Source organism: Amphibalanus amphitrite, unplaced genomic scaffold, assembly GCF_019059575.1.
Source record: "Amphibalanus amphitrite isolate SeventyFive unplaced genomic scaffold, NRLGWU_Aamphi_draft 000159F_arrow, whole genome shotgun sequence".
Taxonomy (NCBI): Eukaryota; Metazoa; Arthropoda; class Thecostraca; order Balanomorpha; family Balanidae; genus Amphibalanus; species Amphibalanus amphitrite.
In genome coordinates this window covers 264070-280623 of record NW_024881654.1, presented here as the reverse complement: position 1 = coordinate 280623, position 16554 = coordinate 264070, and the positions used below count along the sequence as shown (strand labels likewise).

At 47.1% G+C, this 16554-nt stretch overlaps 1 protein-coding gene across 1 annotated transcript in view; it reads left to right on the top strand.

Annotated features, from left to right (window-relative positions):
- The first annotated feature begins 15872 nt into the window (after positions 1-15872).
- Positions 15873-16554, top strand: part of LOC122383274 (probable G-protein coupled receptor No9) — an 82037-nt gene continuing 81355 nt past the window's right edge. Inside the window, exon 1 of the mRNA XM_043369549.1 lies at positions 15873-16237. The gene's annotated coding sequence lies outside the window, so the exon portion shown is untranslated. The remainder of the gene's footprint in view (positions 16238-16554) is intronic.

Sequence of the window (16554 nt, the reverse complement as noted above, 5' to 3'; positions counted from 1 at the left end):
TCAGCCTCGTCGACTCACCAGGGTGCTCGCCCAGACCAAATGTCCCCCCTCGCCCTCCCCCTAATTCCCAGCTCCTTCCGGCTCTGAAATGGTCTCGTCAGACCGAAAAGTCCTAACCCAATAAAAAAAAATCCCAGACCGTGGCGAGGTCCTCTGACCTCTCACACCAGCATCAGGTACTCTAAGGTCATGGTGAATGGTGAGCCCCTTCGGCTGTCGTTTTGCCTAGCACGGGAGGATGGCCGTTTAGAAGTGGGGGTCTTGCTTGAGTATTGTGAATATTCGAATGTGTGGCTTATGCAGCTGTCACCCCACCCAGAGGACCGAACTTCAGCCTTTGGTGGGTGTACAGTCCACAGCAGAAGTAATGTGGGGTTTCAGTCATGGGTATGTTCTGCTTATGAAGCTTAGGAACGATTAGCCAGACTACAATGAAACTTTGAATGTAGCTTAGGTATATGTATCGTCACCCTTGCAGCTGCAACTTTAGCTATTGACATCTTCTTTTCGATCACTCCGCATTAAACAATCGCCAGTCAAAGCCAACCGTTGAGATTGGTAAAATCCTACATTACTTTAGCGGTGGGCTGTACATGATCCACTGAAATGTCTGAGTTCTCAGTCGTACCGTCGAACTGACCAGCATCAGTAGGTAATAGGTATTCTTTTAAAAATGGTTTATTTCTGTTTACATGACTCCATATTGAATGACCGTCGCAAATAGTCACTTTTGAAATCCTTTATGGCCGATTTTTTTAGGGGACGTCCCCCCCGGATTCCTCGACTGCCGGCGGGGGGGGGGCGTCCCCCGTCCCCCCGCTTTCGACGCCCATGCTATCTATAAACACTCTCAAACATCGGTTTATTGGAAAACATGACACACCCGAATATTGCACCCGTTACCCCTTTGTGTGACCCTGAGGTTATCTCAGGTCATGAAGGGTCACCAGCAGTTTTTTTAAACTATTTATTTTGAATTGATATAAGAGACGACAGACGTGCTAGAGCGGTAAAACATGTCAGATGTGTTCAACTCGGCGATACGGATCGACTGATATGCAGCATGACCCTTTCCGGTCAGGTCATGCCCTGACCCGAGGTCAAATTTTCCAAATGACCTTAGAAGTTCGAATTTCATTCGACGCGACTCGACGAGGGGAACACGTTGCTGGCAAAAGTAATGTCGTGGCTCCCTTCAGTCAAAATCTGTTACCTAAAACTTTTTTCCGTATAAACCAGGGATGCGGAGCCGTGGCTCCGGCTCCGGCTCCGAGTAAAATGGTCCGGCTCCGGCGGCTCCGGCTTCTTCTCAGTACATCCCCTATGCGATTAATTAATACCTACGGGTGGAAGAGAAAGGGAGATTGAAATTGGATTGGTACACGTTGCCTCTGTATTTGCATAACAAGGCTAATTTGAATAGTGAATACCACATGGCCTTGTACTGTCAAACCGAACTAGGTCAATAATTTTTTCCTCTTAAAAAAAGAGCCGGAGTCGCCCCTTTTTTTACGGCTCCGGCTCCGGTTCCGGCTCCGGGCTATATTGTTTCACGGCTCCGGCTCCGGCTCTGGGCAAAATATGCCGGCTCCGGCTGCTCCGGCTCCGGCTCCGCACCCCTGGTATAAACGGCTATTTTTATATTTTTTGCCCTCTGGAACATGGAATATATCACATAGGACAGGAAAAAGGTTAACTTTGAAGGAACGGGAGGAGCTGACGATGATAAGCGCGATCTGACGGTGAGATGAAGATCCTTGCGGAGGCTTGGTTACGGGGATAGTGGACACTACACGACTTATTAGGCACTTCTGGTGTGAAAAATGAAAGGGCAATTAATAAACCCACTTTCGGTATCGGTCTCCATTATCGACACTTCAGCCTACCTACATACGTGCCGCGCTTGGATACGCTGCAATGCGTCTTCATGTCATATGTCAGGTTTGTAGTGGTATCGCAGCGATGTCGCTACCAGCAGCTACGCACCTCCGTCTTGAGGATGTAAGGTCATTATAGGGATGCCACTGTATAGAGACTCAGTGATGTCATACAATTCCGTCACTTAAGAACCGTACGTGCCACCACCTATCGGACAGCCATTGAACTAATACTTTACAGCTTGTACAACAGATGTCACTATTTTGGATGATACGGTCTTGGATGCTGCGGTGCCAAAAATGTTTTTTGGATGATACGGTTTTGGATGCTGCACCCTTGGATGTTTCACTCTTGGATGCTGCAATTCCTCGTCCTTGGTTGCTGCCAATTTGGATGATACGATTTTGGATGCTGCGGTTTTGGATGTTGCAGTTTTGGATGTTTCGCTCTTGGATGCTCTGAATCATCCCTAAGGGGTCGGTTTTGGATGTTATTTGGACGTTTTGATCGCTGGATGCTAAGGTTTTGGATGTTGCGTCCCTTGGATGCTGCGCTCTTGGATGCTTCAATACTCACCCCCAAAAAGGCAAAAATATGCACATGCGATAACCTATACTGCGAAAAAGGTGCATCATTTTTTAACGTCGCCGACAAATTGTAATTACCCCATGCTCGGGCGCATATTTACGTCTGGACAACGAGTTGCGGGGAAAAGTGCTGATTGTGTTGCAGTTTTAGGAGCCGGTGATTAGGCTGGATTTTTGGGTTACTTTTTCGTTCCGATTCATGTATTTCATAGTGTTTGGCTTTTGAATATTTTAGTTCTTTCAGATAAATATTACTTGCGTTACAACTTTTGTAAAAACGTTTCATTTTTTATAAGCCGACGTTCAGAGTCCTAAAAATACATCAGCACTACAATCATTGTAAACAAACAAATGGAGCACCACTTGGCTCTGTTCCAAGGCCATTTTTTAGTTTATCTGGTGGTTTTCTTGCTCTTGTACGTCGTTTTGTTGGATGTTTTGAATCCCTTAAGATTGACTTATATCATATTTAAGAAGCATGTTGACTGAAAACCAAAACAATCTGAAGTATCCAGGAGGCTGACAGAGGTCCTGACTACTGAGCAATATCAATATCAAGTTGAACAAGTTATGAAATTTTGGTTGATAAACGCAAGTTGATTGGGCTCATATATCAGCAAGAAAAAGCAAAATTAAAAGAGCTTATTGTCCAAAAACAAGCTATAATATTACAGACCTTGGAGGCTGGAGCAATACTGAAGAGCACACTGAGCAGGATCGTGCCAGAAAATGTTGACTGATGAGCGCATATTGATGTATTGGTATGAATATTGAATGATAACTTACAACAGCAAGATAAATTAGTGCTAACTATCAAGTTAGAATCTAGAATGAATGGACTTGGGCAGTTTTACTATGCTTAGATGCTATGCAGATTGTAATGTGCATCAGGTACTCAGTGTCTGGCAAATGAAACATGTGATCATTCCATTGCTACTGGAGGAGAAAGCTTGGATCACTAAATCCACTGTATGTTGATTTTGATGTTAATCATCATCACTGTATTTCTTGAAAAAAGGATTGTAGTAAAATTGTCAATGTGACAATCCATGCAACGATGTGATCATATTATGTGTTCATAGTCATTCGTCACGAATGATTCGTGATAGTCATTATTGGTCCAATATACAATGGCAAAGCTCTCAGTCTCAGCGTTTCTTCCTGTGGATGGCCAGCAGTGACTCAGAGCTTAGAAGTATTAGTTTTCTTCACAGGGCTGGGATAAAAAGTACTGAGGGTAATCTTCCACCAAGGAACTCTACTTTGACATGGTATGAGATGTAGGCACAAGTAGGTAGGTGCTCAGTTCCTATAGTCAGTAGTTGTGTATGTTTAGTCGGGTTAGCTTAGATCAGATTGTTAGTTTTTTAATTTGCCACATGTCCATAAAAATGTGACCTGAGCAATGAGAATACCTGAACCTGACTAACCTGACAGCTGACCTAACCTCAATCATCACACATATTTGCAGCCTACCCAAGACCTGCATGGCAGTAGCACCCAGTTATGGGTAGGTACTCACCCTAACTCAATCTTACCTGCTAACCTTCAACTTGCCAAAAGTTAGCTCACATTGCCAAGCTGTGTCCAGGGAAACAGTCAACTGAGGAACTGGCTCATTGGGTGGCTGGTGTGAGTCTGTGCATTTAAAGTGTTTCTTCTCTGAAGCTGCTCTGCACTGCTGTATGTCATGTTAGATGCTCAGAAAATGTGGGAAATGATTACTAAGCTACTTTAGTGCTTTGTTAATGCTCGAGACATGAACAAGTACAGATCCTGCGACCTGCAGGGTACAGCTATGAGTTAGGTGCTAGGTGAGTATGTTATGTGAATGTGCTGTTACCTGTTTGACCGTAAGTATACAAACAAGCACTGGGTCACAGTTATATTCAATCTCCACATAAACATACAACAAAAACGGCCATATAGCCTAACTCCGAACACACCACAGATAACTTAAGCCTTTGAAGGCACAAAAATGTTTTGATTAACAGGACAGGTTTACAATATATCCTCTGTCCTTGGGGGATCTTGCTGCCAAGTTGAGGTATGATGACTGAACTTCAGGATTGATCAACCTTTTCTTAGCCACTGCTTATATACTAGAAAGACCAAATGCTTGTTTGTTTTGATTTACAGGACATGTATACAATATATCCTCTGTCCTTGGGGGATCTTGCTGCCAAGTTGAGGTACGATGACTGAAGTTCAGGATTGATCAACCTTTTCTTAGCCACTGGCCCACTGAATAAACGAGAAAGACCAAATGCTTGTTTGTAAACTGCGTTGAAAATTTAATGATCCACCTTCAATTCTGACATGAAGGCACAAATGAAATAGTTCCCTCTGCTTTTGGAATACACAAAGCAAAATATTTAATAAATTTTAGTGGATGGACAAGAGCAATTAGCATAGCTTTCCCTCAAGTTAACTTCTGGCACTGTTGATGAATTACACTGACGCTTATTCGCTTCATATTTTGTAACAAACGCGCTAGAATTGCAATATAACAGCACTATATGCTTCTTGACAAAATGCAATAGTATTAAAAATTTAGCCCTGATGGCATTCATTCTTGGTGGAAACGTAATTACAAAATATTTTGTAGTAACTTTTAAATTCCGGCCGAAAACAGTGCACGGTTTAAAAAAGAATCATTCCAATGACGGTCCATTCTTGCGGTCCTGAAATCGCCACTATTTCCGGCCTCTCCAACGCAACTCGTTGTCCAGACGTAAATATGCTGCTCGGGCAGATGTATGGTAGAAAATACCCCAAGTGAAATACACTACGGCGAAAATAAAATACCCTACGGCGGAGCTCGGTTGCAATTTGTAAATACGCGCCCGCACATAATGTCATTTGCATTTGTTTCTATGTTTGGATAGGTATATCAATAATGTCATTATTTCTCGTATTCGTATTTACTGACGTGTCAGCGCCGGCGGGTCTGTGCGAGCTAAAACGAGCTGCCTGCAGGCTAATGTGCCGCTGCCGCCCTGCCGAGCTGCTGACCACGCGCGCTGATTTGTCACAGAGAGGGAGAGAAACCAATCAGGGCGGACAGGTTTTCTGCCTATATCGGGCTATTTTCGGAGCGGCACCGGGGCAGATCTCCACAGCAACTGGCCAGCGTGGAAGCCGGGAGCTGGGGTGACTCCAGGTGACGGATGGGGTACGGTCGCACTGCCCACTGACTGCTGAGAATGCACGACGGGGATGTCCGGTGTGAGTCAATTTATGCGCCGCAGGTGCTTTGGGAACGAAATGAAAATATATTGTAAATGCAGCTGATCCTTCTGCTGCTAATCTTCGACATTGGGTAAGGAATTTGATGAAAACATTAGCATGCAGCATTCTGATTATATTGTGCAAGGTTGTTTGCTAAAAATGTAAAATCTATACTTAGCGTGCACAGTCTGCACTCTCGTATATGGTATACGTACGGTGTTGACAGCAAAATCACGTACTTGGTAAACGGCATGCTTCACAATGACCTTCTCCAGCTGACGCTTGCAATGTCCATAAATGGAGCCAACTTTTCTCATAAGGTCACGACCTGTCATGACTGGTCACACATAAAAACACATTCGAAATAAAGCAAACCTCTGTTCTGCGGCTAGTCCCTTACCATTGCTCTGCTCACTGGCAGAGTAATCTACCCCAATACTGGCGGAGCTGGGCGGCTGGGTGTGTCACACAGGACTTCCCGGAGAGGAGATCTCCGTGAGATGACTGGGGTGTCATTTTAGGCGCTCGGCCGGCCCTGATGAACACCCCGCCACAGCGATAGGGCCTAGCAGCGCACCATCGTGACACCGCGCCAGCGCGGCGCCGACCCGGCCCGACCCGGCTCGGCGGCGGTCCCAGGCTGCGTCAATATGACAGACGTGGTGGCGTGGGGTACAGATCGAGTCATTGAGTCACAGTGATTGTGTCATGAGTCACACAGACCATGCTCATGCCATAGAGTCACACGGCTCTTGACATAGAGTCACACTGTTGTGCAGTGGAGTCATGCATGAGGTATAGGTAAGTCATGCTAGCCGTGAGATGTCATACAAGCTGAGTGGAGTCACATGGCTCATATAGCTCGTGCCTTGTGTCACTCGCCCCGCGCCAAAGGTCACTCGGGTCGGTTCATGGCTCGCACGCTCGTGTCGGAGACCCTCGCGGCCGTGTCACAGCGCTCAGCCTGGATGCATGCAAGCGTCCAAAACGGGCGTCGGATCAATGGCTCAAACTTGCCTGCCGCTGCCTGCATAACACGTACAATTAAAGGCGCTCTGAATGATGCATATTCGGGCTCCGTTCTGATTGCACGGTGATGAGCTGTCGTCACGCGAAGCCGACGGGAAGGACGCCGGACGGAGCCGCGATGGTCGGCGCCGGGACGATTCCGACTGCAGCGCCGGCAGTGGTGTGAGATCGGCGTCAAGTGCTCTCGCATTACGGCTGGTATTAGAAGCTCCGAGGGAATAGCCGCCAAGAGTCGGATCCTGAAGCGGATGTGCGTCACCAGGCACATTGGAATCGTTATATAAACGATAGAGCGTGCGCTAGAACAATATTAGCTCCCCGGCGTCATGTCTATAAGTGTCGAACGCTCCATACCACGATGCATCTAGCATCACCGAATATAACTGTACCGACATCAGGCGTCAGTTTACTAACGTAGACGTGGAGTAAAACGAGCCTTGTATTGTATTGTATTGTATTTGTATTTACATTTAAGAGCGATCCACATACAAAGTGCGTGGCGATTACTGCTCAATCTCCTTTTGGCTAGTTATACGCCCTTTGCAATATTCGTGTCTTGCATATATATTTTACACTCATTCAGCGTTGTTTTGTGTCGCATAGGATGTTGTTATATGGTTCAAATCAGAAAGGTTTCGTCAGTTTTTGATTCCAATTTAATTTAACCCGCGCCCCAGTGGCGGTCTCGGCCAACTTCGCCCTAGTGAGGGGGGGGGCATATGTTACCACCCACCTCTAACTCAAAAACTAAGAGGGCTAGAAAGACGCGGTAAAAAGAAGTCGATAGCTCTCAATACGTACGTTTGAAAGTATTTCGGTCATTTTTCACCTTAGAGCAATATTGGGGTCACCAGAGGTCATCAAAGGTCAAAATTTGCCAATTGTCATTATATTTTTCAGAAAACATGCCGCTTTCTCAGGAACTATGGTAGCTAGAAAAACGCATGGAAAAGCAATCGATAGCTTTTGAACTCTTCTTTTGAAAAGGTCATTATCAATATTGTCCTCAGGTCAACGGTTTAGCCTCCAGAGGGCACAAACTCCAAAAATAGCTGTTTTTACGAAAAGTGTTTTTCGACAATAACTTTCGACTACAAAAAGCCACGACATTTCTATTGCCAGAATCGTGTTCCCCTCACCGAGACGCGTCGAATGAACTATAATTTGACCTTGAAAGGTCAACTTAAAAATTTGACCTCAGGTCAAGGTCATGACCTGACCGGAAAAGGTCATGTTGCATATCAGTCGATGTGTCTCAACAAGACAAACACAATGAGACCATCCCCAGCGTTCTATCTCTTTCCAATCGCGAGTTATTGGCAAAAAACTGTTTGTAGCCTCAAATGACCTCGGATGACCTTTCTAGAGGCTATCAGCAAAAATGACACCTTAGTCATCACGAGTGGACTAAATCATTGTGATTCTGAAATATTTGGACTGTTCCTATGCGTACACACGGATCTAGAGGCATTTTCATTTTTCTCCATTGACTTGTAATGGAAAGGTCATGCCACTGACCTGACCTTAGGTCAAGGATATAAAAAATCCGAGATATACAAATTGTAGGCTCCTATAACAGCATGCAATCCACCAAGTTTAAAACCTTTCTGACAAACACTGCAGGCTGGACATGATTGCAAACTTTTTTTAAGGCTTGGTCAGTTAACTTGACCTGGTGACCTGACCTGACATGACCTGGGGTCAAAAATTTCACACATTGTCCAAAATTGATGTACCAAAAGCTACCCCAAGCGGCGCGGCGCTACGCGCCGCGGTTTTTTATTCACACGCGAAAAACGCGACAGGGTGGTAACATATGCCCCCCCCCCCCCCACTGGGGCGAAGGTTAACCCTATTAGTGGCAGGCTCCTGGCTACCCCATATTAGTGGCAGGGGGGGCTGTTTACGACCCCCCTTGATATCTCGAGATCTAACCGGCCGATTTTCAAAATTCAAACGGCATTCGATTTCGCTCAACAAGATCTACATTTCTTAAAAAAAAAATGTCAATAGGGGGGTAGAGGGGGGTAAAAACGGGCAAATTGCAGATACATTTTAGACTGTTTATCACGGCCAGGTTTCTGAACCAATCTTAACGCAACTTTTGCCGATCGATAGAGAATGAACCAGGAATTCACATGGATCCTAAAAATATGCATTTTCAAAAATCATAGGCGGATACAGATCATTGAGATTGGGGGTACACAAAAAGTATAGTAAATAAGGTTTTTGTTGGTACTGTTTCTAAAAAGGGTGGCAATGGTCTTGTTATGTTACAATTTTCTCATGAGAGAACAACTAAAATTGTATTGGTCATGCATAGGCGGTGTCAGGGCACCTATGTTGGGAGGTGAAAAATATCCCCCCTTTTTGGACGCCTGGATCCGCCTATTATAGCAAAAACGTGTCAAAAGAGGATGCACAATAACTTTGTATATGTTATCACATTATACCTTTCATTCACTGTTCGTAAAACTGGTGCAGCATCGTGATCTTTGCCCAAATGACTCGCTTCACGAATAGGACCCCCAATTTCCAGTGCTCTGGAGCCGCCCCTGGTAAAGTTATGAACTTGAAATTTTCAGGGAATGTGCCCAATTTAGTTTTAGGAAAAGTCAGAAAATTTCAGCATCGTAGCTTCAGCGGTTTCGGAGATATTCCCGAAAAAACCTGTGGGGTGGATAAAAACAACCCCCCCCCCCCCTGCCACTAATAGGGTTAAATGTCGTCAAATTTTCAATGTCTGCCTATGAAAATAAAGAATATTTATTTTGATAAATGAATTGCATATTCACTGCTTCACGATCGCAACTACAATAGCCGTTTTCACGACGGGCTTTTCGGCGAATGCACCTGATTTGACCAAATCTGCACCTAATTTCTTCTACAGCAAATATCTTCGTTTTATGAACTTATTTCAGTATTTTAATCGATGATGCTCTCTGATAATATGACAAAGCAGGCATATAAGCAATTAAGCAAGCCTAGCTAATAGCTGCTAAGAGACACATGAAACCTGATTTGACCAGATCTGCACCTAATCTGTACCAGATGTGCACCAAATGTGTACCAGATGGCCGTCGTGAAAACGGCTAATATCACATATTAACCGTAGTTTGAGCCTAACATTTTTTAACAAATTGATGTTTTGGAAAGTTTTTGTACTGGCACTTGTCAACAGTGTCAGCCTTATGGTGGATAGGAAAATCCCTGGATCCAGACTGCAGACCTGTGCTGAAGCTCTGAGACCGACACTGGCCCGTGTCTCGCCGGCCACCGAGACGGTGTCGAGCGCGGGACGTTCAGACGGCGCCGGTGGCCGCGCCGGCACTGACCTCGGTGCCGACTCATTCCTGATGTTCCCGATTGGGAGAGCGGTGATCGCTCATCGCCCATGTCTCGGAGAGTGACGGAGGCCGCCGCGCGGCTGCCAACAAACGGCCAAAGTCAGCCACGCGCGCGCGGAACGTGGCCGCCACGCGCCGCGCCCGGGCCGCGGCTGCCCTCCGTCAGCCGCCCTGCCGGCCTCACTAGCTGATTAACGGGTACTTAGCGAGGCAATGCATATATTGAGCACTGAGCAGTAGGGTGTGTCACTTGAAACGAAACAAACGGAAAATATGCTAAAAACTTGCGCATGGACTAGAAATGAAAGGCCCTGGCGGTAAAAGTTTCGAAAAATCAAAATTCGTGCGGCGCCAGCCATTTTTGTTTCGCCCATATATAACCCATATACAGTCCAATGCGCCTGAGAGTATATATGCGTTCCTTTCTACACAGTCGTGTCCGTAATGAAAAATGGCAAGTGAAACGACGTTCTACACATCAATTGACATCCATTTAGCATGATTTCTAAAAATCGTAGCCTCAAGTCTCCCCAGGTCAGGTCACCAGGTCCCCTCAAATGACCTTTTAAAGGCCTTCGGTATCAAATGCACGAGTCAGGCCCGAATGTTTTCTTTATTTCCAGTAAAACCCGACCAGAAACCAATAACTACGCAGAATAAATGCTTGATTTCTCCAAGGTATCACAGCATAACAATGTCTTCCAATGTTACGATTCAGAAACACACGACAGGCAGGTAAAACTGGTAAAATGCGACCATTCCGGTACAAAGTCCCAGTAAGTACTGAGTACTCTACTCCAAAGCAAAACACAACAGCTCGACAGTGCAAGCGATGTCAGTGTTGGCAGCTACCGCGGGATGTTGGCAGCTACCGCCCGATCGCCCTCACGAGCCACCTCAGCAACCTCGTCGAGAGGCTGGTCCTGGGACGGCTGCGCCACATCGTGGAACGCGACCGGCTGGTCCCCGCCGAGCAAGTGGGGTTCCGCGCTGGACGGTCAGTGGAGGACAGCATCGGACGCCTGGTCCAACAAGTACAGGACGGCTGGAACCTCCCCAAGTCCCGCAGCAAGCGCGTGGCCGACGGCACCACCGTACAGAAATACGTCCTCCTGGCCTTCGGCTTCGCGCGAGCCTATGACACCGTGGACCATCGCCGGCTGAGAGTCCGCCTGATGGAGATGGGGGTACCCAGGTGCCTCTACAACTGGACGTGGCAGTTCCTGCGCGACCGCCGAGCGACGGTGGAGTACCAGAGCGCCACCAGCGGCGAGCGGGTGTTCAGGGCGGGCCTGCCTCAGGGCAGCGTCCTGTCCCCGGCCCTGTTTTTGTTGTGGGCCGCCCCACTCGCCGCGGAACTGCAGAGAGTCCCAGGCACCACGGCGTTTCTCTACGCGGACGACACAGCCGCCCTCTGCGCCGGTAACGACATTCAGGTCGCCCGGCAACGAGCGCAGCAGGCTGCGGACACCCTCGCGCAGTGGGCCCAAGCCAACAAGATGACGGTGGCCGGCCAGAAGACACAGGCTCTGGTCCTGTCCCAGTGGCCCCGCGATGCGGCTAACTGCTCCGTGAAGGTGGCAGGTGAAACCGTAACTGCGGGCGATCAGCTGAAGCTGCTGGGAGTCACCCTGGACCGGCTACTTCACTTCGGCCCCCACTGCCGCAGCCTGAGACAGAGAGTCCGCCCAAGGACTGCCCATCTGAGGAAGCTGACCGGTCGGGAATGGGGCCTCCAAGAGCAGCAGCTCCGCGTCGTAGCCCCCGGCTACGTTCGAGGAGCCCTCGAACACGCCGCAGCAGCGTGGCTCCCGGCAACATCGCCAACCCACCTCGGTCTCCTAGAGGTGGAGATGCGCGCGGCCGCCAGAGTGGTGACCGGATGCCCCCGGTCCACCCCGGCACATGGCCTGATGGCGGAGGCGGGACTCGCCCCGGTGGCTGAGCGCCGCACGGCCTTAGCGGCGCGTCTGCTGGCCAAGGCGCGCGCCCTGCCGGAGGACGACCCGCTCCGTACCGTCGCGGACCGAGAGGTTCGATCCCGCCTCAGCGCAGTGTCCGGCTGGCGTGGAGTCGGCGAGGAGGCCTGGAGGGAGGCGGGCATCACACCGCCGATCTCGATCGAGCCTCTAGTCCACAAATAACCCAAATTATCCAGTTCGGTGCTACACCGTCTTATCGTCACGACCGTCACATAATTGACTCAAAAATTTGTTTGTTTACATCCAAATATATGGTCAAGAATATTTTAAAACTTTAAGTATGTAATCATCTGACGATATCTAAGTGTGTGATACTGCTTTCGATAATCAAAATATTTTAAATATCAATAATTGAGTAAATTTGATGTTGAAGTTATATTTTTTCAATAGATTTCGTGTATTTCCAGTACATAATATGTGAACAATTAATAAAACACTTGTGGTCTTACGGACTCGGGATCGTTGTAGATGGCGCTGCATACGGTTTGTCACAGATTGTAGATGTCGCCCCAGTCAAATAATCTAAATTTTGATTTCCGATAGAAAAAGTCGCGGCGTCGTGGAGAAATGCCTCTATGGGCGTGTTTTTATGTAGTAAACTTATTTTTAGGGTCATCCGCAAAATTTCCGACCATTTTCCATCAGATTTTCGAGAAAAACCTATCAAGTGACACACCCTACTGAGCAGCCCTGCAGGTTCGGCTTCTGTCTGCACTTTTTTGCCACTTTGTCTATTTGTGAACATCAGTCTGGCCAATAAATACAATAAATTTATCAGTACGGCGCTAGGTTCTGATCTGTTTGAATCAGCATTGTACTTTCTAAATGAACAATAGTGTGGTAAACAAATAAGTGTTGCATAAACATGAATATTGCTTGAATTATATACCAAAAAAAAAAAAAAACAGCTCAGTAAGTGGCAAAGCTCCGATATATTCTTGTTAGGTGATTTTCTGTAGCTTTTCTTGTACAGCCCACCGCTAAAGTAATGTAGGGTTTTACCAATCTCAACGGTTGGCTTTGACTGGCGATTGTTTAATGCGGAGTGATCGAAAAGAAGATGTCAATAGCTAAAGCTGCAGCTGCAAGGGTGACGATACATATAAGCTACACTCAAAGTTTCATTGTAGTCTGGTTAATCGTTCCTAAGCTTCAGAAGTAGAACATACCCATGACTGAAACCCCACATTACTTCTGCTGTGGACTGTACCTATTGTTGTTTAGATGATTTTACGACTTTGTGGCAACTCTCGATGACTGTTTTGAGTGCAGAAGACTTTTTAATTTTAATATGATTTCTTGTGTACCAATAGGTACTTATTTCTAACGTGTGAAGAATGATACTTAACCGTCATAAGATTGAAATATGCCGCGTTTTCCTCAACCAAATTCCTAGAAATCGTACATAGCTGTAAATAGTGCAATGAAACAAAGCGCATGAAGCCCAACTGATCAAATGGAGGGGAAATTATAAAAAAAGTATGAGTAAAAAGCATGAACCTACGTTCTCGATGGACGAAGAATCAATGCTTTTTCACTGATAAACCATGACCCAAAAGCAGTAAATCGAATCAATTCTGCGGATGTTCGGTGCTATCGAGTGACCTGACGTCGTCTCTTGTAGGCATGTGAGGCCATATGGTGCAGTTAGAGCACCATTCTGTCTGATTACGTGCCGGCCGCACGCGGCGAGTCATGTGAGACTCCTTCTATAGACCAATATCTCGCAATAATCTCCGAATGGAGTCGCCCGACGGCCGATGCATATCGATATGGGGCCCTAATTACCTGCATATGCGGCGGTTGATGCGCGCTGCGGCCCCGCCCGATATCTGTTTATGTGTGCGTGATCTCGCCGCAGAGACCCCAAGCAACACTGGTCGCTGAGGCACGTGGTGGCTGTGCTCTGGTATCTGTGGTATCCCAACCAAGAAAAGGGGGTCTTGCTCCTTGGCAACTTGAAGATGCCTACACTTTTACTGAAAAGTGATGCAATCTGCAAGAAAATAGAAATATGACGATAAAAATAATAAGGCAGACATAATATGACAAGTGCATTGACAGAAACGTCACTCGTAATGTGAGCTTATATTGCAATGGAAATGAGCCATTACATCCACGCCTACCTTTTGACAAAACAAAAAAGACAACTGAAGGTAAGCAGCCAAGTTTTTGTTTGGGTAAAGAAAACATTAGCAATATATTGACGAAGTCATAGCTTTTCTTCAAGTTCTAACAAGAAGTTCTTGAAGTTAATATTACTTAATATCAAGGCTCTATAGCAGTAGCGGCAGAACACCTTCAATTAAGGGGGGGGGGGGGGGGGCACTGCCGACTTTTGGTCCCCATGCAACGCCCATGGGGCTAATGATAAAATGCCCAAATCAAAGGGGGGCACGGTGCCCGGTGCCCTCCCCGTTCCGCCACCTATGCTCTATTTTTCTATAGAACTTAATATTAATTATTAACCTCAAATCATAAATGCAAACTAAAATTTATTTATTGCTGGAAAAAGGATCATTTCTAGGTAGGTAGGTAATCAGATGCTTCAGTCGCTAATCGCATGTGATAAGCGGTGTGTATAGACGTGCGTAAATCCCATCAAAGCTGGATAGTTGGGGCTAATAGGTCGACATGCACGCGACAGACATGTAAATGAGTCTCTTGAGTTGGTATTAGACTTTGGATGGGTAGCTTGATGAGTGGCTTGGTATAGCCGACAGTACCTACTACCTACCTTCTTACAAATATCGTGGTCCGGATTTCGGAACTTGAAAATGCTGAATATAACGCTTGAAGTTTCTGAAGAAGATGTCAGGTTATATAGATAGACGCTGTTTTTAATCCGGAGAGTGTCTTAAGTGTGTGTTTTTTTCACATAGAGCTTTAGATATAAAAGTGCACGTGCAGCAGGTCGTCAGGCTGGTCACTGGTCATGCCAGCTCAGATGCTTCAGGCTCAGCTTCAGATGTTCAACCATCAAAAACATTTACCGCCACTGATGTTGCGCGAAATATTACGTGGGTTCTAAAAGCAGTTTACAAATGCTCAAATGGGTGATGAATTCGACATTCCCAAAACAACCCTCAAAAATATAAAAAAAAACGAGATCATGAAAGGTGAATGACCTTGACCTAGCCTTTAGGTGACCTTCACACCTATCTCAATCCATGGGGTAAGCATCATTTCACATGGTAGCACGCTGGCCGCTGCTAATCTAATCACTAAGTCTGGAACGCTCAGATAAATGTGCGGCGTGCGCCATCATTGGTCGAATCGCCATTCTGGCCTGACAAGGTCTTCAGAAAGAGGTCGAAGGTTAAATGTGACTTGGATTAACGTCATATAATTTTCAGGGTAGATGTAAGATTGATTAACCCGTGTTTTTTGCCATCTGTCGCTTTATTCTTGATTTATTAGTGAAAAAGCGAGGAAGTATCATCCGAACCTTTCCCTACGTGAAGGTCAACAGGAGTAAAATGCAATATTTACAAGCCTCCCTTGACACTTACATAGCTGACAAATGGCAGCGTACCGCCAGAGTGGCGTTCTTTTCCTTATTCTTCAGGTTGTTCGTGGTATTGACAATTGTTCATAAGGCAGACACACGAAGTGAAAAGCACATTAAGGTGGTTTTGGCTTCCGTTTTACATAGCAAAGAGCCGCACGGTGAAAGTCACTTACGGCACTCGGCACCCATCTCGGGCGTCCTCGCACTCGCCCTCTTCTCGCGATCTGAGCCGCCCGGCGACAACCCACCGATACCGGGAGGCGGCGGCCGGCGCAGGGTCGACCGGCGGCGGCGGCCGCGGTCTGCCGCCGCACGGGGCGCCAGTAGCGGCCCGCACTCGGCTGGGGGAAGAGCTCTGCCGCGCCGCCGCCGCCGCCGCCGCAGCGTGCAGACGCCGCACGCGCTTCCCAGTGACCCGAGCCGAGAGGTGGGCGCGCGCGCAGTGCACGGCCCAGGCTGACCCCTGCGAAGTGAGCGAGCCTCGAGCGCGGGCCTTGGGTGAGGAGAGACGGAGCAGAGGTCAGCGGGGAGCGCCAGGTGACCCGGCGGGACCTGACCCACACCCCGGGCAGGACGGAGCCGTAACCGCCGACCGTCCCGAACTCTGCCGTCCGCAGCTGGGGCATCGGCGGTCTCACACGCGCCACACTGATCGGAAAGCAGACGATCCAGGTAGGCCCGGGGAACATCGGCTGGGCTCACTGAAGTTGCAATTACATTGAAAAAACGGCATGTACACAGACGACAATTTTTTCACTGCTTATTACTTTTTTTGGACCTGATGACAAGGTGTTCCGAATCGTATGTTAAGACTGGCTGGTGCCTCCTGTGACTAAAACAAAAAATCCCTTTGTGTCGTTAAGTAACTGTTGTACCACTTACCATTTGATGGGCGTCTTTACTGTTACTTGAAAATGAAGTTCACTTTGCGAACAGGTACTCATCTACTCAAGGAACTTTCCACTGAATTGAGCCAGCATTGTCAGGAA